This window comes from Rousettus aegyptiacus, unplaced genomic scaffold, assembly GCF_014176215.1.
Source record: "Rousettus aegyptiacus isolate mRouAeg1 unplaced genomic scaffold, mRouAeg1.p scaffold_m13_p_1, whole genome shotgun sequence".
Classification (NCBI taxonomy): Eukaryota; Metazoa; Chordata; class Mammalia; order Chiroptera; family Pteropodidae; genus Rousettus; species Rousettus aegyptiacus.
The window spans coordinates 167,033,333-167,059,242 of NW_023416284.1; the positions used below are offsets into that span (position 1 = coordinate 167,033,333).

The window sequence follows — 25,910 nt, forward strand, 5'->3', positions numbered from 1 at the left end:
AATATTTATAGATACTGAAAAATTTTTTGACATTGTCCAAAACCCATTAATGATAAAAAAAACTCTGAGCAAACTAAGAATAAAGGGCAAATTCTTCAACTCGGTAAGAAATATATACAAAAAGCCTACAACTAACATCATACTCAATGGTGACAATTTACCTATAACATCCAGAGCAAAGCAAGGATGTCTCTTATGACCACTACTATTCAATATTATACCGAAAGTACTAGTTAATGAAATGAAATAAAGAAATAAAAGATAGACAAATGGGAAAGGAAGAAAGATAACTATCTTTGTTTGTAGCTGGCATAATTGTCAATGTAGAAAATCCAAAAATCAAGAACAATGATGGCAACAATAACAATACTCCTGGAATTAAGATGTGATTATAACAAGGTCACAGAATACAAGGTTAATAAACAAAAGATAATTGCTTTCCTGTATGACCACAGTGGATAAGAACTTGAACTTCTATGTACAAAAAAATAAAATATGTGCAAAATTGATGTGAGGATAATTATAAAATCTAAGGAAATAATGCTATTTAAATAAGTAAAAAGGTGTTCTATGTTCATGACTAGGGAGACTCAATAATTGTTAAGATGTCAGTTTTTCCCAACTTCATCTATAGATCCAGCACAATCAAAATCCTAACGAGTTATTTTGTGAATATCAACCAACTAATGTTAAAGTTTATATCAAAAGGTAAATATCTAAATAGTCAACACAATACTGATGGAAGACTGACACCACTCTAATTCAAGGCTTATTGTAAAGGTATTTTAATAAAGACAGTGTGGTATTGCTGAATGAACAGGCAAATCGATGGGACAGGATAGAGTTTAAAATTGGCCCACGCAAACATAGGCAATTAATCTTTGACAAAGTAGAAACCCCATTCAGTGGAGAATAGTCTTTTTATAAAATGGTGTGGGAAAAATTAGACATCTAGGTGAAAAAAAAAATTTCCTATAGGCATACATCTTTCATAAAAATTAACTAAAAAAAGAATGTAGAGCTAAATGTAAAATGCGAAAGTATAGAACTTCTCAAGGATAATAATATAGGAGTAAATTTAAATGATTTTGAGTTTGGTGGGGGCTTTTTAGTGCAACACCAAAACTACTATCCAAGAGAGAAAAAAAATAAAAATTTGGACTTCAGTATAAATAAAAATTTCTGTTCTATGAAAGACACTCTCTTAACAGAAAGAAAATACATGAAATAGACTGGAAGAAAGTATCTGCAAAAGTCACATCTGATAAATGACTATAATCTAAAATATATATAAAAAAACTTAAAACTCAACGATAAGAAAACAATTCGGTTAACAAAATGAGCAAAATATTTAAACAGACACCTCCCCAAATAAGATATGAAGGTGGCAAGTGGGCATATGTACAGATTTTCCACGATATGCCATCAGATAATGCAAATTAAAACAACAATAAGATATCACTAAACACCTAGTAGAATGGCTATGATCCAAAAAATTGACAATACCAAATACTGATGAGATCAAATATCAATAGGAATTCTAATTCATTTCTGGTGAAAACAGAAAATGATACAGTCACTTTGGAAGACAATTTGACAGTTTCTTGCAAAGTTATACATAGCCTTACCATAGGATACAGCAATTGCACTCAGATAATTATCCAAATGAGGTGAAAATGTAAGTCCATGCAAAACCCTACACACTGGTGTTTACAATAGCTTCGTTCATAATTTCTAAACTCTGAAAGCAACAAAAATGGTCAATAGGTGAATGCATAAAGAAGAAGCAGGTCTGAACTGTTACCTGTTATTTGATTCCAATTATATGACATTCTTTAAAAGGAAAAACTATAAAGGCATCAAAGAGTATATGCTTAGGGCTTGGAGGAGGAAGTGAAGATGAAAAGGTGGAGCATGGGACATTTCTAGCCTGGCGAAAGAATTCTATATGATATGATATAATGGTGGATATATGATATACATTCATCAAAACTCAGAACTGCACAGTACAAAAAGTAAACTCTCATGTGAACTGTGAACTTTAGTTAATTAAAACAATTACATACAATGAAATTCCACGTGGAAAAATTATATACATATAATAATTTATGTAAATGTGTATAGGTACATGTGCGTACAAAATGATTTACATAAATGAGGTCACTATGACCTCAAAATGCATATATTTGGGATTATTTCTTTTATTCTTTTCCTATACTCTTTTGTATTATTTAATTCTTTTTCTATTAAGTATTATTTTGTTTATAATATAAAATAAGCTAATTTTATTAAACTTCAAAATAAATGCTATTTTAATGGTCTTTGGTAAAATATACTAGGCATAGAGTCTAAATCAAGTAGTAGTTTATATAAAGTATTACAAAACGCCTAATAGTGGATCTGTTATGAACTAATTCAAAGTGTATTACTCCTGCAGTGTTTTTCTTCTTGGAGATAAAGTTCTTTCTACTAATAGAAGGATTTGTTCCTAATATCATAACTTTAAAAGAGAATCAAAAAGTTCTCCTTTAGAACATTTTCTAATTTTGATGAATATATTTGTTGTTTCTGTGAATAGTCTTCACTTTGATGTGGCAGTTCGGTTGAGATTAATAAAATAATATTTTATTTTTTAGTCATAATTTAATAGCTTTTATATTCTGTTCAGGTTATAAGCTCTTTTCATGTTTTCTGGGTTTATTTCAAAATGTAAAATATTTCTGCACAATTTTTATGACTTATCATAAGAAAATAAAGTGAGCTAAGAGTATCAATAGTGCCATATTTGTTCTTTGCCACTATTCTTACACATCAATAGCCCTATACTGTTTTAACTTTACAAAGCATCTTTTGTTTCTGTCACATTTAAGATAAAATCCAGATAAAGCAATCCTTTGGTTTCAGCATTATTTAATTTCTAACAACAGTAAAATCAAATAATTTCATCTGCAGGTGTATTTGTTTTTCCCATTTTCATCACCTCTGACAGAATGACGCAAGTCTTGTAACATTTCCACATTGTGTTATTTATACTTCTGCTGGGTACCATTTTTATTTTAGCTCCAGTCAACTATTTTCTATCACATTTTGATAGTTTTCTAATTTTATTCTTCCATGATTTAGTACTACTTTTTGACTGAAGGGGGAAAATTTTAGTTCTGCTATTGAGGATTGAACCAAATATTTCTTTTGGCTAGCTAAAACACATATGATAGCTGTTTACTGTGGCTGTTATGTTATAGTGGTTATGATATCTCCTACTGAATATAATAATTAATTGTCTTAGAATGGGGTATTCTCACTTTCATGCTAGTCAATATTTAACAACAAGCTCTCAGAAAAAAATAAAGGCTCTTATTTCTAGCACTGTTTCTTTTCAAAGATGTAATATTTCCTTCCTGGCCAATTCCGGTTACCAAGGTGACATACATCAACTGGTCTTGCCTAATTGTGACCATTTGACAAGTGGCACTCACACTCCAGGTCCAGCACACTCTCAGGGGCACCAGTGCTTCAAATATAATTTGAATGTTGAAAGTGTTGGACTATTTTTGTTTCAGCTTATCTAATTTTTGAAGGAGTCATTTCTCAATTTAGCAAGGATCTTTTTGATAGTCTGGTTTCATGCTACTCAAACTAGTTAGGCTCTTTCCTGATTTCTCTGCTATCTAGGTATTCCAGTAGAATCAATCAAATAGGTTAATTATAGCTTTCTATTATATGAGGTAGTGGTTTCTTTTTTTCCCAAAAGTTTGTTTTGGAACAGAATCTTCATATATTAATTTATATTTGGGTCCATGAAACAACTGCATGGGAATTATTATATTCTTACAATTATTCTTACAAAATAATTTCAATTTGTATACCAAGAATCTTTTGGGGTCAAATTAAAAAGTTGGAATTTTTACCTATACTATATTTTAGTCTTACCCCTTAATATTAAATGTTTATGTTCAAGTTGTTCTTCTTCCTCTGACATGTAACCGGTAGTGATTATTTTAGCTTTGCACATTTTCAATTTTTTGTTCCTTTTGCTGAACTTTCTAGGATTACAAACATTTGTCAGACTAAGGGTCTTAAAGATCCACACTTAATTTGTTCAGTTTCCATGAGGCAGAACAAAACTAATGTTTGACTGAGAATGGAGAGGATGGTAGCTAAATGCCAAGCTCACTGATAGGATCTTCAAGGAATAAAGTAAGACAATTCCTGGATCGGTATCTGGTTTTGATTAAGGATATGATTGCTTGTATTGACACAACCTTCTTTATACAACTCTTGGATAATCTTTCAATCATCTTCCATCTGACATTAACCTTCTATTTTGGTGTTTGTATTCCTTAGGGCAATGGGGTTGAGGTAGTTGTTTAATATAACACTACAGTTTTGATATTTTGAGTCCATAATTAATTTTGAGAGGTCTTTGTTGGTTTCTGAGATCCACACCTTTATTTTGGGGTCTAGGTTGTCTCTGTCACTCCTTTTGCTCTGCACAGCATTTCCACTACATGATGTAAATCTACTCCTGTGTTACTTGTAACTAACAGCTATGTGAAACTTTGACAAACAAAAGCTGTGTTTTTAAATATAATTTTTCATCAAACGTGCTTAATAAAGCTTATGTGACCTCTGAGGATAACTGGAAATGCAACACTGTAATGATATAAGCATAGAAAAGATATGTAGACAAAGATACATGACAGCAATTTATAAGCATATAAACCATTATCTAATGTGATAAAGAAAACAAAGCTTTATTCACTATAGTTTCCAAGACATATGAGCAAAGTAATAGGTTCAAATGCAAGAAGCAACGCTCAGGCTAAACAATCAGGGGGAAACTGGTAGGTCTTTTAAAATACTAGAAAATGTTTATAGAAATACCTGGATCTACTGTTTTTAGTTTAGTTTGAAGGATACAATCCCACTTCCCTTACTTCAAGCTTAGAAAGCTACTAGTTTGAGTTCTCCTTAGGGAATTCAAAAGAGAAAAAAGAAATCTTGATTTTCCCGTGAAGCAACGTTCTTATACCAGTGTTAAAATAACATAGTAGCCACTTTCTCAAATCATGCAAATTCCAGGAGAGGTTGTTATACTTGGTGATCGTAGCTAACTCAGCTGCTCTGGGCTAGAGTAGCTTCCTCTTCTTCCTGTGTCTACAAATATTTATTAAATAATGTGCCGGGAGAAAGCAAAGCTAGGATCTGCAGCTCTGTTGAGAACCTCATTCCATGGTTTGGGATTAACAAACATCCTCGGAGTTTATAAACCCTTTCCTGGAAGAAGACAACACTCATTTGTCAGACATAACATTTCCTTTCATGTAGAGGGAGCTACAGCTTTGTAACACCTCCAGCTTCTCCCAAGGAAAGAAGAATGATTTTATTGATGAGTTTGGGAGATAAACAGTGTAGTACATGGGTAGATCAGTCTTTTTCTCTCTGCCTTTAGCTCAAGGAACATAGTTTCTGTGCTGCTTCTCCATGCCATAATTTTAATAAGTTTTATAAATTTTATGCTTGGGATTATTGTGGGGACAACGTCTATTAAATTATGCCATTTAGTATTAGGAAGTTCATTGTTGGCAACATATACCTTTGCTGTATCTGATGACCTAGCCTTTGTTGGTAATCAATATATTTTTGTCTTATCTACTTTAATTATTTTTCTCATTTAACAAATAGTTTAGAACTCAAACTAGGAAAAAAAAAAAGGATGCTGTTTATTGGGCCCTGCATTTCTTAGAATGAAAGTAAATTTGAGAGTAATCTGAACAAACTATTTTGAAGTTTCCACCAAACAAGTAGCACCATCTCAGGTAGTTGTTACCCAACTTTATTAACAATTGCTGAAGATTAATAAAAGATCTTTTTATCTTGATTTAATCATGCTTTTCCAAAGTAATTTCTAAGACTATTAGTGCCCAAAAGTTTACATAATGTTTATTGGGATCACAATGTACGTTCTACACACACTATTACTGAATCTAACAATTAGGAATAAAGAATAGGAAAACAAGAAAAACTAAAATAATCGTGTGCATGTATGTGTTTGTGTATGTGATATGTTTGTGGGGGAGGTAAGGACAAGCACATAGTGCCTAATTACTACTTCTTTTTCTCTGCTGTTCAGGCATGAAAGACTGTGTTTAGGTTCTGGGCGATTGGCTGCAGGAACATTGTGCCAGCACATACATGCTTCCTGATCTCGTTGCATCCTGGATGTCTGTCAATGTAATGCTAGCCCTTTGGAAAATTAAGATGTGAATATGCCTTGATATTTTCTAAAGTGGTGATTCTCAACTTCTTTCAGTAGAGAGGAAAATCCTCCCTCTGGGAACAAACAAACAAAAACTCATAAAACATACACATTGACACAAAAATTAAATTTATGTACAATGTCAGGGTATTTATGAACTTTCTAAAATCCATGGACATGAGATTAAAAATCAGGCACCTATAAATTCGGTAACACAGATCTTGAATTAGGAAGTATTGGAGTTAAGTATGCCACTGAGGCATAATAAATTCTTGAGGTTATACCAAGAGACTAACAAAGGACTGATTACTTTGTTATTTTCTCCTTTGTCCTCCCATATTTGACCCTCTGAAATCATTGTAACTTGCCTTCTGGGACAATTCCATACAAAAGTTCCTCTTTGTATCAGCATCTACAAAGGAGATGTATAGGAGGTACTTTTTAAAGCTGTGCAGGTGCATGTATCATGTTCAGATGTAAGGCGAACAAGAGAGTGTGTTTACTATGTAAGAGAATATTCTAAAAAATATGGTATAATTATCTCACTTGTGAAATGAGATAGGAGTCATAATTAATGTTTATGTTCAGTGGTAGTTTGTACTTGTTGAATTTTATAAATAAGCAGAACTTATTTTGTAGAACTTACTGAATTTTGGCTATAAATGTTTCTTAATTTCTATATGCTTATTACATTTTTTTCTCTCAATATTACATGAAACCATTGTTTTTCTCAGCTGATCTAAGGAGGAACTAAACTCTATTTCAGGCATGATAACTTTAGTCCTTTGACATAAGTGCCTTATCCATGAAGGAACAACTACAGAAAAGCTGGGTCTCAGTGACAATCAAGTCATGTTTCAAGAGGCATCATTACCATTTTGCTTGCCCCTGGATATATTTACCTCATTGAATATTTCTGATACCTTTTCTGCATTAACTGGAGTAGTTTGAGCTTATAGATCTAGCTTTAAAAGTGTACTTACCACTGTAACTGACATAGCATGACATACTATAAGAATGGCTCTAAAAAATAAAACTAACAGTACAAGAACTTACAAAGTACAGAGCAACTGGGACTTTAATATATTATTAATGGGATTGTAAACGGTAAAGCTACTTTAGAACATAGTTCGATAGTTTCTTATAAATTTACACATACACTTGCCGTATGATCAAGGGTTCCTATTTCTAAGTAGGAAGTGAAAAAAAGAATCCTACAAAAAATGGATTAATGGATAAATAAATAAATAGAAAATCTACTTTCATGTAAAAAACTTCACGCAAATATTTATATTAGTTTTATTTCCAAAAACTAGAGGTAATCCGGATGCCCCACAACTGGAGAATAGATCAACAGACAATAGATAGTACATCCATACAATGGAATATTACTAAGCAATGAAAAGAATGAACTACTGATACACCCTACAAGATGGATGAATTTCAAATGTATTATGCCAAGTAAACTAAGTCAGACTTAAGAAGATATATATGACTGATTCCATTTTTATGATATTATTGCCAAGGCAAAATTATAGGGAAAGAAAACAAATCAGGGGTTGTAGGTGCTGAGGGACGGGGGAGGAGGAATGACTACAAAGAGGAAGATGGGGATGTTTTGGAGTGACAGATCTAGTTGATATCTTGATTTGTCATAATGTGCAAAGCTACACATTAAAAAGGGTAACTACAAAGGTTAATATCAAATTAGTTGTAACCCTAAAACGAGCCCACAGGAAATTTTCCTCTTAGGTTTTGTGAAATATTGGTATAGACTGTGGCATTCTTCTTCATAACTTTATTTAGTGGCTAAAGAGCAGACATTTTATTAATTTTATAGCTTAAAAACCCTGACATTTATATAACGGACTTGACTATAAAACTATGAAAATAAAAAATACGTAAAAGTACCAGGTTTTCTCAGTCCAAGTTCTATGTTTTTCTCACTGTTAAAATTATTTTCTTGTTATATGTTAACAACAACAAAAAACTGCAAATACGCTTGGTTCAAATTTTGAGAATGTCTTTTTCTGTAAGTAGCTTTATTTTTGTTTTTCCATCCTCTTCTAATATTTAGGCAGTTCTAGTACCAAAATATTTACTTGGTCATTAACATTGATTATATTACTTTTACATGGATATATTTATTTTAATTTATTATCTTTTCTCTTGAAATATCAATATGGCTTATTATGTAAGATTTTTAATCTCATTCATATCCTATTCCCTTTTCTTTCAACAGCTATTTTATATTTTTACTACTCATCTAAAGGCTTCTAAAATTACTTTTACCTCTATTTTTTTACCACTTGAATTTGCCTTTGATTACTTAATAAAATGTAACTGTCAAACTGAACCTCTTTAAATTCATGGCCTTTGCCCATTCATAATTTTCATATTGCTCCTTCCCTTTTGGTCAGAAGAGTGTTCATTCTCCTTCTCAAGACCAATCATTCCAATTGATTTCCCGATGCATTGCTGTTTATCTTTCAGGTACATAGCTCGATCAATAGTACCTTCTTTGTCCTATGGTTTCATCCTCTCTATTTTTTCTTTGTGGCTAAAATTACGTTCAAGGGCCTGCTATTTAAAATAAGAAAAAAACAATAACAGCAAGATAAAACAAAAAAATAAATCCTTTTCTCTCTTTTCTCTCTCCATCTCTCATTCTCTCTTCCCCTGACCCCAATATTTATGTTCTTTTCTCCACCTGAGCCTCTATTCTGGTTTTAAGCTTGGCAGTATATTAATACTATATGAGGATTTAACATTTTTTAAAATACATCTTTTCTCTCCTACTTTTCCTTATTATTCCATGATTTTTTTTTTTTTTACAGGAAGCTCTACTGAAACAAAACTTGTCAATAAAAACAGCACAATTTAGGTAGAAAATAATGTGTTGAATTAGGTAGTTATATAGCAAATAGAAAGTTTTATAATAACTTTTTTATAAACCCTAGAATTTTCAGAATTATAAAGTTAGTGCCCAACAAACTTATTTCTTCACGTTAAGGAAGTGTAAGGGTGAATCTCCTCTGTCAGTACTTCATGTGAACTCACTGAGAATCTAAGTTGTTATGTCCATAATTTGTAGGTACTTGATCATGTCTAGGTGATGCATTCCTACCAGGAAGAAGTCCATGCCATGTCCTTTAGTGCTGGAATACATAAAAGCAATAGCAGGCCTAATATTCTCCCACAAGGAATTCAGTACCATGAAAATCAACTGAGAGCTTTGTTTACACATAATTTGAATTCTGAATATTTTCAACTAGAGAGAGAAAGTTTTGGGAGTGTAGGGAAAGCTAGCTGGAGGATTAACAAATAAGAGAAAACAAAACACAATAACAACAACAAAAGCAAGAACAATTTGCCAGAACAATTTTCAGTTTAGTTTGGCTTTGGAAATCAGCTATTTTGACTAGTGATCATTTTGTTCATTTAAAAAAAAAACATGTCCTAGTGATCAATTTAATTTTGCTTTGCTTTTGTGATTACTGATTTTCCACTTAAAGTGATCAAATCAGACCTGAAATGTTTCAATTTCATAAGACATATCACATCTCTGAAACTATACAATGTATATTTCAATGGGATTTGATTAAACTAAATGGCAGCGATTTATACCTATTGTGAGATAGCAGAATAGAAAGTTGCCAGTACAATTTTGAGCTATCTAGGGTGCTGTTTCACCTTTTTACTACTTTGATCTATAAGCAACTATTTTATCAGTTTCAAAAGCATGCCAGACCAAGACATTTATAGATAACAGTGGTAATAACATTTATCAATGGGTACCTATAAGCAAGTTTCATTTGGGAAACATGTTAAAACTAAAGCAGCATCCAATAGGAAGACAGAGAACACGTTGAAAAGCCTGAGAAAAGCAAGACCCACATAGTCTTTCAGGAATCACATTTACCCGGGCAAGAGGACCTTGGAGGTCATTTTATTCTAGCCCAAAATCAGAAAGGCATGTCTAGGCCATCATGGTTTTAGAAGAACCTTTCTGACCTTGAAATAACATGATTATATAGAAATTATTGTGGATGCACAACTGTTATTTTCTATATCTAAGTATTTACACTAAATCTATGTATATATCTTAGTATCTATATCTATATAGATAGATATGTAGATGTATAATTTTCTAGATCATACAAAATAATTTCATTTAATATAATTGAAATTAATTGAATGCACACTGGATCACTTTTGTTTCTCTCCTTTATGATGAGGTGTCCAGCTGGATGCAAATAAAATATGCCTTTTAATACTTATAAGACATTACTGTCCATGCGCAGTGGTATAATTAACTAGTTAATGCCTAGTTGTGTGTGTATGTGTGTGTGTGTGTGTGTGTGTGTGTGTGTGTGTGTGTGTGTGTTTTCAGATATACAAGTCTTATTTTTCCAAGAAAATAAATTCTTTGGGAAGACATGCTATTTCCTTGTTTTTCTAGATCTAGATCAGTATTAGCATGTTGACTTTCAAACTGTACACATTCTATAGTATTGATACATTGATTGAACTCAGAGGATGGACTTGAGGTGATAGTTAAACTGTATCACATACTTACTATTCATTTACTTGCTTCTCAGGTCAGTGTCATTTCTAATTGATATACTATGTCCTTTGTCACTTGACTGGGTCTTCACTAAATAATCTGACCTGCCTGTAAAAATCTAATAAGGGCTGAATTGTTACATTCAATTATATTTCTATTTAAATAAGAAAATATATTTCAGACCTTTAAAGCCCAGGAGCATAAATTTCTAATAGCGGGGTTTCAGACCATATGATAAGCTAAAGGGGAGACTTATCTGGGGACAGGTTATACTTCCTGTCCATTGCTATAAAGATGCAGCTGCCTACCCAGTTATTTACAATAAATGTGGCTCACTTTCTTTTCTCTCTCCCCTCTTTTTTCTAGTATATTCATGGGGGGAAGTATTTTTAGTTTTCAATTTGTCATGATTTTAAACAACCCATTTTATGTGTCATACATAGTAACAGGTGCCCACAATATGTAATATCTATAAACTGGAAGTAATTCTAATATTCCACTCCTTCTATAAATTACAAATTAATAAAATGAGATATGGCACAAGGTTTCTCTCTTTATTTTAATATCTTTTCTGTATGTTTGTTTTACTGATAGTCTCCTAAAGTTTAATATCTCTTTGATCTTATTAATTAGTATAACTATTTCTATATTCTTTATTACAGTGTAGAAGTGCTTCATAAAAAGTTTAGTTCATTTTTCTGAGTTTTCCATGTATTTTACGATGGAAAGTTATTATTTATGTTATGTGCATTTTAAATAATTTACAATGATTAGATTTGTTGAAATTATTTAATTTAATAAAGTATTTTAAATATTTATAGTTGTTTAAAATTATTCACTTCTTTGAACATTAAGAAATTGTAGAAAATTATTTTTTAAATGTTGGCATATTTGCATATTATAAATCCTATGTTGACCAAACAGTTATCAATTGTTGGTATCAAAATATTTTTCTTAAGAAATTTTAATTCATATTGTGATGAATTTATATTATTCGAAATTATCAATGTCTATTAATTTTTCTTAGGCAATTTTGTTAAAATGCAAATAAAAAAAGAGTTAATCTACTAATAAATTTTAGTTTATTCAAAAGTAAAAAACAACACAAACTTTGGAAATAGTAGACATGGGCTTGAGTCCCTGCACTGTGACTTATTAGTTAAAATACACATAATTTCTTTATTTCTTCAACCTGTCTATAACCTCAGAGGGCTGCTGTAAAACTAAATGAGGCTATAAATGATATGTTTTTGAAATACAAATCTCGGGTCTCATTGGCTATTCAAAATTCCACAGTAGTCTGCATGGAGACAGATATTGCTCCTACCTCTGACTGCTGCTTGTTTTGAAAGCATACAGTAAGAACAGTCTTGTGGGAATGGAATTTGGTATTTTCATGATGGTTCCTGTGGGCAGGGATATTGGTAAATCCTCCAGACAGCTTCAAGGGTAGTGCTTGTCACACATGAAGGAGAAAGTAGAAGTGTACTGTGGATTTCAGCTGCAAATTGATGTTGAAAAACTGCCTGCCTGGTGGACTTCACTGAGGCCTACTTTTGGTAATGCCCAGGCATAGCTCTGGGGACTCTGTGGAAATAGGTGTTATTTCTGCTTGATCAGGACAGGACGGACTATATAATACATTTAACTACTAGTTTCTTAGTGAGATTAAGTTTCTGGTAGCAAATAAAACTTTATTCACTATTCTATTAAAATCAAAAGTTATCGTTGATGTCTAACAATGTCCAGAAAAATAATAAATAATTCCTGTTATTTAAAATATTTCCTTGTAAAGGTAGATTCTCTGCCATTAAACTGGAGAACAAATTGCTCCACAGAAGAAAAGGAATGGAAAAATGGTTTGACAGATAATACCTTTTTTATTATTAAAATACAGTTAACATACAATATTATATTAGTTTCAGGTGTACAACATTGTGATTCTATATTTGTATACAGTGTCATCAGCAGTATAGTTTCGCTTTGCCAAATGAATTAAAGGAATGCACACATAATTTTCTTAAGAGACACTGTTAAAAATATTGTATTTTGTATTCTAAAACATCTACCCTGGTGATTAAAGAATTGCAGGAATATTGATTTGGTGGTCTTTGAAAGGAAGGGTTAAGTGAACTACTTTCATTTCTCTCTCTCTCTCTCTGACTTCTCCTCTCTTTGTTTTCATGTTGCTTTACCCTTAATTATTTTCCAAGAGCTTACATTTTTTGCCCAATTGAAGATTATTCTATAACTAAGCTATGTATCTAAATACTCAATGCTGGGGATTGCATTTCTTTAGGAGAAGACATTAAGTATTAGGCTTTGGCAACATGTTTTGTTTCTTTTCTGCATAGTGATTTTGTAATCCATCAATATGCAACATGGTGTAGGTGCTTGAATGCTTTGTGCCTCATTTTTACAAATATGTGTTACAACTTCAAATATAAATTCTATTTTTACAAAGTAATTAGCGCAATTTCAGGGTATATTGTTTACTCATATTTTCTTTCCATGGCTTACCATTAATCTTTATTTGAGTTAGTGACTATATGATCAAAGTCAGTTAGAAATTTATACCTGGATTCTGCTTTATTTATAGATAAAGTATTGTACTATAAAAGAAGCATATTTTTTATAAACACTATAGAGTTCAATAATAAATAACCATATGAATATATTGTCTTTAAGTCTTTAAAGAAATAGCTTAATATGTGAAATTTATAGTAAATTTTTAGAATTTTGTGTAAATGGATTTTTAATGATCATAGCTTACATTTATTGATTGTTTACTAAAACCTCAATATATATTATTCTATTCATCTTAATAATTCCAATGATAGAGGTGTTAGTATTATCTCAATTTAACAGATAAAGAAACTGCCATTAGAGAGATTTGGTAGCTCTCTAATTTCATCCAAGGTATATGGCGATTAGATAATCTCTTAACTTTTATTTGAACTCAGGAAGCCTATTCATGAGCCCAGAGCTCCTAACACAGTGCTCTATGATTCCTTTTTTAAACTCTTCTAAGGCTCTTTTGATCATCATTAAGCCCCTCAAAATAAGTATAGTTTAATATTTGATTCAGATAAGCAATAGGAATACTGTATGTAAATGCAGAAAAAAAAATAGAGAAGGTAACGTTTTTTGGCTTTGGAATATAAAACTATTTTTATCTTTGGTTTAGATTTATTTTCTCTGTTTTTGACCAATAGTAAAAATAAGTCATATTTCATTAGCACTCACGGGCAAGTGTAAACAGACTGGGAATATACTGAGGAATGAAGAGGTCAAATGGTAGTTTAAAAAATCACTGTAAGTTATTCACAAGGCACATTCACACAAATATATCTATGGGTTGTTTTTATTGCCCATAATGTATGTAATTAAATGGTTTTCCAATTCTAAAAATCTTTTATATAAAAGTCCAATATTCCTAGAAAGGGTTTTTTTTTATAAGATTATATTGACTTAGAAAGGAATAGTTGACTTTGAAATGTAGGAAACCTAACTTCAGAAAAGGAAACACTTGTTTTTAACCAGTTAAAGAAATTGAGTCAAAGGGATAAAAATGTTGCTTGATAACTAGAAAGTTGAGTCGAGGGGGGCAAGGATGTCTAATAAGATGTTTCCTTGATCTTTTGATTTACCTCTCTTTCCTCTGATTCTATGTGCAGCACATAGCTTTTAGATTAATGTTAGTTTATCAGTTACTTTAAAATGAAGAAACAATGTGCCTTGAGGAAAAGTTAATAAGATTCTGATAATTTAATAGCCTATCCTCTGTAAAGAAATACATTTGGCTCTTGGCTTTATATGCTAATCTCTTATAAAGGTAGCTAACATGAGCTCTTTTTTCTAGGTCCAATACTCTTTGAACAGTAATTAGAAATATATTATGAAATCTTCATTAATTTCCCTTTTTGAAGCTTCCATAACATGGCTCCTCTCCATATATATATATTTATTTTTTATAAATAAATATATATATTTATATATATAATATATAATATTTATATATAATATTTATATATATAAATATATATATTTTTTTGCTACCAACTGTGTTGTATTGCAAATCTGTGTTTTGTGAAATTGCTTCATCTGTCCTTTGAACTAAGTTGCTTAGGTATATATCTTATATTATTATTTATATTGGCTTCTAGTTCCTTAAGGAGAATTTTGCACATAATAAACAAATATCAGAATTTTATCATTCATATCAATTTAAATAAGTATAATTATTAGAGTGTAAGAAATCTACCATAACTGAGTATTTAAATTTTTTCTAATAAATAATCTGAATCTTTAAAAAACACATTTTGATTTGCTTATTAATTTGATAGTATCTTTCTTAATAAAGTGAAAGTAATGTTTTGTTTGAAACACACACTTTACATAATTAATACTTAATTATTAAATTTTAAATTGAATATATTAAAATTTATAGTAAACCTAATTTACAATAACCAAAAAGGAGGTTTAATAATAACATAGATAATTAAATTTTTAGAACAAATGCAATTTTATTTTATTTTAAAGTTCAGGAATATTGAGAAAATCTTCATGAGCCAATATCTTCAGCTGTTTCTTTCTCTGAATTTTTGCTTAAAAAAGTAGTGGAGAACTAAATACACTTCATTAGATTGTAAAAGTAGTATAAGGAAAATAGAATTGTTGCAGCCTTTATGGAAAAGAGTAGGAGTGTTCCTCACAAAATTAAAAATAGCACTGACATAGGATCCAGCAATCCCACCAAAAGAAATATTCAAAAGAAATAAAATTACTATCTCGAAGAGATACCTAAATCTCCATGTTAGTTGGAGCATTATTTACAATAGCTAAGACATGGAAACAACCTAAGTGTCCATCCATGAAAGGGCAAAGAATATGTGGGATACATGCATACAATGGAATATTGTTCAGCTATTAAAAAAAAAGGGGGGGGAGGAAATCCTGTTATTTGTGACAGCATGGGTATCTAATATACAGCATGGAGACTACAGTTAACAATACATTATTATGAACTTGAAAGCTGCTAAAAGAGTAGATTTTAAATGTTCTCACCATACTCCCCATCCCTGCTACACAGCAATTATGTAAGGTGATGTAAGTGTTAATAACCATATTGTAGTAATCATTTTACAATATATAGGTGTATCAAATCATCATGTCGTACACTTCAAACTTATACACTATTATATCTCAATAAAACTGGGGAAAAAGAAGCAAATTAAAAGTAGAAATAAGACACTTGGCTTTTAATCTTTATAAGTAACTGTTTGTATAACTTTGGCAGTTTAACATCTCTGAGACACATTATATATATATTTTTTTAACATGGATGAATTGTAGGCCAAATAGCCTCTGGTCTGTAAAGTGTAGATGTTGGTATGTGAAGAAAAAAAAATTGTGATACTAGTTCCAATCTTCTTCGGATCAATATAATAGAAAACAAATATAATTAGAGTAAGATGCAGAAAACAAAGCACCTGTTTTGCAAAGTACTTGATTTTAATTTTAAATGGAAATGACATATCATTTATATTTTATTAATATGTTTTATTCTAAAAATGATGTAGAATTAGTCTTTTGAATTTACAATGAAATAACCACATGTAGCACTGATTACAGAAGACAATTTTGCAAATTCAAATTCCTCTAACATAGACTCCTCCATGATCTTCTCTGGGAGGAACATAACTTTTATTGACAATTCTTAGCTCTACATATATCTTATATAATGGAAGAGACATCCTCTAGCAGGTGTTCCTGTAATGTGACAGAAACAACGTACAGCAAACAATGTTCTCCTTAATTTCCATTATAAAAGTTTCACATCACCAGAAAGAGGTTTAACTATTGTTTGTCAACAAATGATGGTTAAGTAATTGCACATCAATATGTAAGAAAATAACTTCATTTTAATCTTTGCACTATATACAAGAATAAACATATCACTAGTCTAAATGTAAAACTTAAAATTATAAAACTTCTAGAAGTAGAAATATGATCTTAGCTTATGTAAAGATTTATTAGATATGATCCCACAGGTATGAGTCATAAAAGAACAGATTACTAAACCTGACTTTATAAAAAACTTCTGCTCTTTGAATGACATTGTTAAAAGAATAGACGGAGAAACTACAGATTGGGAGAAAATATTTATAAATCATAAATCTGATAAATGACTTATACCAGCATATATAAAGGAATCTCTCAAATTCAAAAATAGAAATGAGTAAAAATATTTAAACAGACACTTGTTCATCAACAAATGATGGTTAAGTAATTGCACACCAATATGCAAGAAAATAAACATAATTAACAAAACACTTTACAGAAAATTTATTGTTATCAACCTGCTCTCATATAAGTCTGGTGTTCAAATTTATACTACTCATTTAGTCAGGGAAACCTCAAGCTGGGATATTAAATTAACATGGTGGTATGTGGAGGACACAACCTGCCATTAAGCAGAGGCCAGTAGAAATACTCTCTGGAGAACTCAGACTAATACAAATCCCAAACAAAATATAGCAAAATACTGAAATTAAGGTAGTCTGGTTGTTAGGTTCATTAGCATTGCATTTTTCTCTATTTTTAAAAATATTTTTGCATTATATTAATACACTTTTAAATCTTTAAATTACAAAATGAGTGTGATCAGTGTTATGATAGAAGTATGTGAAGAGCTTTCACCCACTATGGGGTAGATTCTAGGCAAAGGGATCTCGGTGTACAAAACAACAGTGTTTTGATGCCCCAGGGTGTCCCGATCATGGAGGCTGCATAACATCCTCTAGATCATGCACAGCCACTAGAGCCTGTCACCAAGGGAGTAACTTGACAACTTTACATTTTAGAAAGATCATTCTGAAAGGGCAGTTTGCAAGATAATAGGCCAAAATTAAATGTTAGGAAGAAATCATTGACACTAGGGTTGAACCAATGTTGTCAATGGGGATGCAGAAAATGAGACCTAGTTAGAGATATTTAGGAGGTAGAATTGAGAGGATTTGATGATTCGATGATGTGGCAAGATAAGAGAGGGAAGGGAGTAGGAAGATCACTTGGTTCTGCTTGGATTCAGGATGAATATAGGTTGCCTTCATAAACATACAGGATGCAAGGGAAGGACCAGGTTTGGAGTAATAGATCTAGAGCCAAGTTTTTAGATCTGTCAAGTTTGGGACTTCTATGAGACATTCAGAAGGCTATTTGTGGTTTGTAGAGGTATCCAAGGAAGCAAAGTAACTTCAGAGAGGGGCAAGCAAATGAGAGAAGTTTGGAAATGTCACTCTCCAGGACAGAATAGAATAGTGATAATTTAAAAATGCCCGTATAACTTAGAGGGTACTTGTACTTAAAAAAAAAAAATTCTCACAATTTAATTCAAACTTAGGACCTATTTTATGTTACAGTTTTTGCTCTGAGCTGCAGTAGAAGCGAGGTATAGATCGTTTTCTGTAACTATAATGGTCTGTTGGACCTCTGGGAAATTGTACACTTCATTTGCCCTGTCATGAACACTCATCTATGATATGACTCTCTTCTTTACCTTGGGCCTCAGTGTGGGTGTCATCTCCATAGGGATAACTCATTTTGATTCATTATCCTACCTGCTAAAACTCAGTAAATCCATCAATGAGAAGGACGGTATCTTTGCTGCTGGCATAATCCCAGTGCCCAATATAATGCCCGATAATCTTTATTAAATACTTGTTAAATATTAAATGCAATTATTTAAGACATAGGTCATGTCATGATATTGGGGGCTTATCAGATGTTAGGGTAGGTATGCCTGGAATCATTATTTGTTGCTTTATGCATGTGTCTGCAACTCAAATTTGTAGACTATATATTTTTCTTTTTTTGGCATTGGTCATCTTAACCGACATAATATTCAGATAATATTTATACCATTCACTTGAACAATATTTTAGGCTATACATAAGATTATCCATTTTAAACTGTGTCTATCTCAAATATTCTACTTCGAACCTAATGATTGATTTATTTAACTGAGGACTGATTTCCCCACTAAAGTCTATTAGCGCCTCAAGATTGGCTGTGTGAACCTGGTAAAACCTGATGATTATTAGCTATTAGTAATATGTTAGAGCCTTTATGTACAATTTAACTAGAATTGCAGAATACTTCAAATTAAAGGTTTTATGTGTTTATGATCTTAGAAGGCGAAAGTTGCTAACATAATTTTTCAAATTTTTATGGTGAGAGAAGGCTTTTGAGTTCGTCATCTCCTTAATTTTGAAATTATTTTAAGTATATTTTAGTTAAATGAAAATGACTTGACTTATCTAAAATGCATGTGGTACTTACATTTTAAAACCTCAAAAATTTAATTCTCAATTTGTGTTTTGTTGTTAGCACCAAGGCTGGATTAGATTGTTGATTTAATTTATTTTTCTCACGCATGCCTCAACGTTTGAAGAAGAGATGGAGAGAAATAAGAGCGAGAGAAAAAGAAACAAAACATTTGACTATTGACCTTTTAAATGAATCAAAACAACAATCTATTTATATCTACTGGGAAAAGTTCATCCCTTTGAAGGCAGTCTCTTTATCCTATGTGGCCTTTTTGGGTGTTCCGTTTTTAATCCTGAGCTAAATAAAGAAAGTAAATGTTGCACAGATCAAATTTACAGTCTAGCTAAATGAGAAATCCTTTCGGTTGGACACTCTGTAGTTTTGCTGTGGCATTGATTTCTCTAAGTAGCAACCTTGTCTTGTAACCATTGAGCACACCCTCCTGTCCATCTGTCCATTTTAATCACCTGCCATCGCCCCATGGAGAGCTTCAGGTGGCCCTTGTAGCACATTTCCATGTAGAACCATTACCTTGATGGTAAAAGCCTAGTGTAACTCCATTTGCGTCCTGAAGATTCCTGTGTTATCACCATTTTCTTCACCAGTAGAATTCCTGTGGTTATGGAACATTAAACCAATGCAAAATGTAGTCAATATTAAGAAACAGTGATAAGTTTTTATCACATCACAACTTTACACATTTAAAGTTTATATTAAGAATGTTCAGGTCAAATAAACCAAATCAAGCAGCTTTTCATTGTAAAGTCACTCACAAGGACCATCTCAGTTTCTGCTATTGTCAGGACAAAAAAAAAAAAAAAAATTTTTTTCGAGGAGTCCTTGAAAAGAAAAGCTTATAGAGCAGCCTGCCAGCAAAGTTTTATCTTGCTAGGCTACTATTTTTGAGAGCTCAGACATGTGATGTAGCTGAAGAAAATATCTTTCTTTGGATAGGTGAGAAAATATCAGATAGATTTAAGTCATGGTCCTTTCATATATTTGCTCATACTGATCTTAAAGAAGACTTTTAGATTTAACAGCCCCTAAAGAAACAGGGAATAATAAAAGCAGTTATGGGCATGCTGGCCACATGCCTGATCTTTCAAACCAGGACACTTTAGAAAATGGAGAGACTTTCTTAAAAATTAGGCCAGTACAAAAAGCATAAACCAGGACTATGACCATGCCTGGAAAACTAGGACTTCTTGTCACCTTAATTATGAGGGGAGGGTAATTAAAAATGAAATGCTGATAGCATCTATTAGAACTGAAGGACCAAGGGTTAGTTTGGCAAACAGTGATATTTATTTGACAAATCCGATGAATAAATATGAAGCCAACCTCCTATATTAATGTGGAAGGTGAAAAATTTGATTGGAGTTATTAAGACCATTAAAACTGATTGCTTTAAGATTTGTTGTTATTCTGTTAGATTAAAAGATAAATCAATGTCAGCTTTTTCCTGGGACCTTCCCAAAAAAAATCAATCAATGACTAACTTAGTGTGTGCCTTCTGTTTCCAGTCATTTTGATTTTCATTTTTGCAGGCTGACTTTTGTCCTTGAGGGTAGTATTAGTTGTATTTATGGAGAATGCAAATCGTGTCATTTCTTTCATTGTAGCTGTTGAAAATTTTCATTCAAAAATATGCATTTACTTTGCTTAGTGGAATCGAGACTGCACATCTTTAAGCCACTTAAAAGAAATGTGTGTATGATTTATAGAACAAGCAAACAAAGCATGACCTTTTCTGAACTGATTAACAGTACTGTTCTTCAGAATGGCAATTTATTATGGAGTTACTTACACTGAATGATTTTATAAATATATATAAATGTATAGAGTTTAATACAAACACATATAATGGCATTGAAATAAAATTTGGACCAAACATTTATATTGTTCTAGTGTAAATTAGAAAACTCAGATTACTTACTCTGAGCCCTGTTTTTTAGTCATAAAAAAAAAAGAAAAAAAAACACGTTATATAAAATTTGAGAATGGCAAGCAAGAAATTATTGTATTTTTGGTTTAATATTAAAGTATTTTTTTTATTTTTAATTAAATATATTTGCACATACCATAAATGAATAGCTGCCTGAAAATGGAGAATTTATTTCACTTAAAGGCAATTAAATCCAAATATAAACAGATATATTTTTAAAAAAATTGACAAATTTTGTTTCTCTTCCAGTGACCCAGAATATGTGTGAACACAAGAATATGATATAAAGTCATTTGAAAATTAGTTGTAACTGCTCTGGCTGGCCACTTTTGCAGTCACAGAAAGCACTTTGAAACAGTTTATAATTACAATTCTTTTTTATTTCCACTTTATAATGTCAGATTCTTTTAAATCAAGTAAAATAGGTTTAGAATGATTGGGTTGCTTCACTTTTATAAAGAAGGTACATACCTGGTTCACAGCGCAGTTATACAAGCCTTAAACATGGATGATGAGCTCATATACCTGAAAATAACAGTCCTGTGATGTTGATAAGGCACTGCTGTCAGAATTGTTTACCTTTTGAGAGCAGGGACCATCTCAGTGTATCTCTGTGTTAAACAACAGCATTGGTCAATGTTTCCTACCTGGAAATAAATATGTAAAACCAGCATTTTAATATTCTTAAGTTAAGACAGTATTACTACGGTTAGATAATTTTGCTTTTTTTCTTTGCTTAAAAAGCAGAATTATGTAATGTTTTCTCTTTTCAAGGAAATTCTTCAGAAAACCATGCTAAATATGTTCTTCCCTACCTCTTCCTCCACACAATACTTAACTTACCACAGCTTCATGCTCACAGGGACGCTGAATAAATATTTCTGGTCAATAGTCACAAACCAAGTATTTTAAAGTCAAATGTTTCTCTCCAGCACCATTCACAGTCCTATTTCCTTTAAAATGAAGTTAATTTTCAGGTCGGGCTTTGTTGCAACAGTTCTTTATTGTGTGAGTCTCAACTTACATGTAAGTGTATATGAAGAAGTGCTGTTAATATGGGTAGATATAGTCCTAGAAAAAATTTAAAAATAAGCAAAGTCTCATTTTGGGTCCAATCTGCATTTCCTAGGTTCCTTCCTATAACAGCGAAGAATGCAGGATATTCATGTTAGAGTTTCCTAACTGTTTTGTATTTCTAAACAAAACTATAGACTCAAGATTTTTAAACAATGAATACTATTTAAACATACATGTGGATGACCCCAAAATGAAAACATGACTGTCTCTTAAAATAACAAAACTATTCAGACAAATAGACTAGCTGACCTTTGAAGAAGGCCCAGTTAATATGATCATCTTTTATTTAAAACCTTCCACAATGACCATCTGAAATAAGAAAGCAAAGGTCAGGCCAAGGCCATATTTTAAATTTTCATTGTTAACCTAAGGCTATTCAAGTAAAATGAAATTTGGAAAATGATCCAATTTTGTTTCAATAGTCATATGTGAGGACAATTTATCTTTTGAATAATTCAACCCAGTTTTTCCCTGGATGAAAGTGAAGAGGGTTGCTCTAGATTTTTATAAATTAAAAATATCAGGATAGAGTGCAGAGAGTGGAGCTGCTACAGCAGAAAAGAAGATTTGCCTATCTCTTCTGCTGATATGTCGTTGCTATTGATTTAGTATATTTCCAGTATCCTTAATGGGAAGCCATAGAAGCATGCAGTGGTCTCTTTAACTCATCCATGCCATAGCCCACCTGGTTTGCTTGGGAGCTCAAGTAGTGAAATGTAATACTATGACAACAATAAAATTGGGAAATAGTGTTTCTAATCAAGAAAAGGAAAGACTTATTTATTTATTTATTTATCTATCTATTATTTGTTTGTTTGTTTGTTTGTTTTTATTTAGGCTGAGGATTATCTGTACTCGAATGGCATGAAGCTATTTCGTTACTAGAGAAGAACTCTGAGAAGTAAGACAGGAGGAAGAAATAGTGAGTAGTAATTTCTTTGACTTCACTCTGTCCTGAAATACTTCAAACAACTAAATACAAAAAGAATCGCTAAGAGGGTAAATACAAATAAAATGATGAAAAATATATTTTATGTCACACACACTACCAAAATCACCAGAGGAAAATGATCAAGGCTTCTGTCCTTGATAACAATAATGTACTGACTTTAAAGTGGCAAAAAGCTCAGGAAAAGAGGTGCAAGTTTTATTCCTATAAGCACAGAGAGAATTCTTTTTTCTTCATTTTTCTGCCTCTTTGATATTTTTCTAATGTGTCTCTTGTGAAATTTCTTTCTTTTAGAAATTTTTATTCTGAGAACTAACTTATTTTCTTTAAATGAAATAACTAATAAAATGTGCAGAATTGATTGCTTAGAAGATTGTTATTCTTAAGATTGATGTCTTCTCTGAGGTCATATAGTAAGATAACCAAAAAAGACAAGAAAGAGAAGAAAAAATAACACATGTTTTTCTGCTGATGATATACTCGCCTTTAGTAGAGGTGCTTCCTAGAATATAAGATTCCTTGAATATGACTTGTTATATTTTCTTTTCTGAATTAAAATGTCTTATATCTCCTCATTCCAAATAAATTAACTTAATTTTACTAGGGAAAGTATGCAAATAATTTGTAGCCACATTTTTTGTAAAAATTCAGTGGTGGTATCAATAAAGTTCTTTTGTTAGTCAGGGTAGGCTGGGTTCCGCTGAGATAACAAACTACCCCAATATTTCAGTGGCTGAATAGGACAAAATGTATTTCTCTCTAATCCTACATGTCTCACAAAAGTCAGATGGGAGACTTTGCTCCACAAAATTGCTCATGGATGCAGGCTAGCAAAGGTTCTACTGTCTTGAAACTGAACTTTATAAAATAGGTGTCTTTCTCAGTCTCTGCTGTGTGTGTGGGGGGGGGGGCGGGGGGCTGGGGAGGGGAGAAGGGAAGGGGAGAGGGGAGAGAACTGGAAGGTATTGCCTTGGAAATGAAGTACTTGGTCTAGCAGTGATATATATCACTACAGCCCACTGGCCACAACTTGTGTTCTAGAATTTTCTATCACATATATTCTGCAGACATATACAAATGACCAGAGAGAGTAGTCTGTGCTATGTCATTGTGGAAATTTAAACCGAAAAGGTTTACTGTGCCTAGAATGTGATGGATTTTAATTGTTGGGTAAAGAGATTTTTACTTGATCTTATAAGCAATGAAGTCTATCTGTTTTTGAGTCTCGGAAGATGATCTTAGTAACATTATGACACCCTGAGGAAGGAAGCACTATCATTTGTAGTGATGGTAGGGTTGAAGATGGGTGAATGTTATTAGATATAGACATTTGACAGAATTTCCTCTAGGATATCAGTATTCACAACTCTCTTTTCTGACGTTTCCTAGCCTGTGCTGAATTTAAGTGGGTTCTTTATTTCCTCTTATGCTTTGCTCCTTTCAGATGTGACAGTACTTCGCATCTAAAGCCTATTCCTGCCTTCCACCCACTGCCCAAATTTGAAAAACTATTTGTGATATTTGTAGGGAAATTACCTGTTCAATAATTGCCTTAATAAAGTTAGCCTAACTCAGATCTGCAATATAGACAGAGATTGAATTGAGATACAATTTTAATTATTTATTTTTAAAAGATAATAAGGGCTTCAAGGACATAAAACAGCAGGGTTAGAAGTATCTAGAGCTTGCAGGAGAATCTAGAAATAAATATCAACTGAGAGGATGTTTTAGGTTAGCATTTGAAAAAGATAAATATGTCGTTTTTTTTTTTTTTCTAAAAGTACTTAAGGAAAATTACAGAATACAGCCCTTAATGATATACACATTATTTCATATAATATCAAGTCCATTCTTGATGTTACTGTGTCTTTCTGAAATACAACTTTATTACTGTCCCTTCCCTGCTAAATTATTCATGGAATCTCATTATATGAAATTCATTTCCCAAAATGTACTGATAATATTACTTCACATTAAAGTATGATGGCCAAGTACATTGGGAAATGCTAGTTTACAAAAAGATAAGTAGTCTCCTTTCTGGAACTAATTGATGATAAAACTCTAAGAAAAGAAATAGTATACAATGTTTTCCAAAGCTATTTTATTATAAGGCTCTTGTTTTTCTTTGTCAGTGCTCTTTAAAGGTAAATGACATATTACAAATAAATTAAAACCACTAAATATGGTTTTGAAATTGAATTCTTCAGCTGGTTTCACAGTGAAATGGAGATTAAATAGATTTTATTTCCTACAAAAATATTCTACTAAGTAAAATGAGAACTCTGGTTTAACAATAGTAGAAGGGGAATAAAGTGGTTTATAATGGTTATTTGTAGTGTAGTAGGACTAATAGAGAGTGAAGTAGACACTTTTGAGAGCTTTATAGGAGATTAAACACTGAGGTTTGGTGGTTAGAATTGGTATGTAGGTAAATGATGGATACATTTAAACATGACTATAATATGCTTCATATAGCTAAGTGGTTGTGAGAAATGTGAAATAGGAAATAATGAAGCTAATATTTATTAAATGTTTACTATGCCTGGTGATATTCTAAATTCTATTTAGTTTAAGTCAATTAATTCTCAGAATGAATCTGAATTTATTTTTTTAGATAAGAGAATCAGGCAGAGATTAAGAAAATTGTCCAAGATTTTCATCTTTTAAGTGGTAGAAGTAGCACTTAAACACAGATATTTGACTAAGTGCCCTTGTTCTTAAACACTATGCTATAGTGTTTAATAAATCAAAAAAAAAATGTTTAAATGAATGTGGTAATGGA

General features: G+C 31.7%; 1 long non-coding RNA gene across 1 annotated transcript in view; it reads left to right on the forward strand.

Moving 5' to 3' along the window:
- The window catches only part of LOC107503867, a 254,757-nt gene extending 231,429 nt beyond the window's left edge, over nucleotides 1–23,328 (forward strand). The window contains exon 5 of the long non-coding RNA XR_001595323.2: nucleotides 23,017–23,328. This is a non-coding gene — a long non-coding RNA (uncharacterized LOC107503867). The remainder of the gene's footprint in view (nucleotides 1–23,016) is intronic.
- Nucleotides 23,329–25,910: the final 2,582 nt, after the last annotated feature.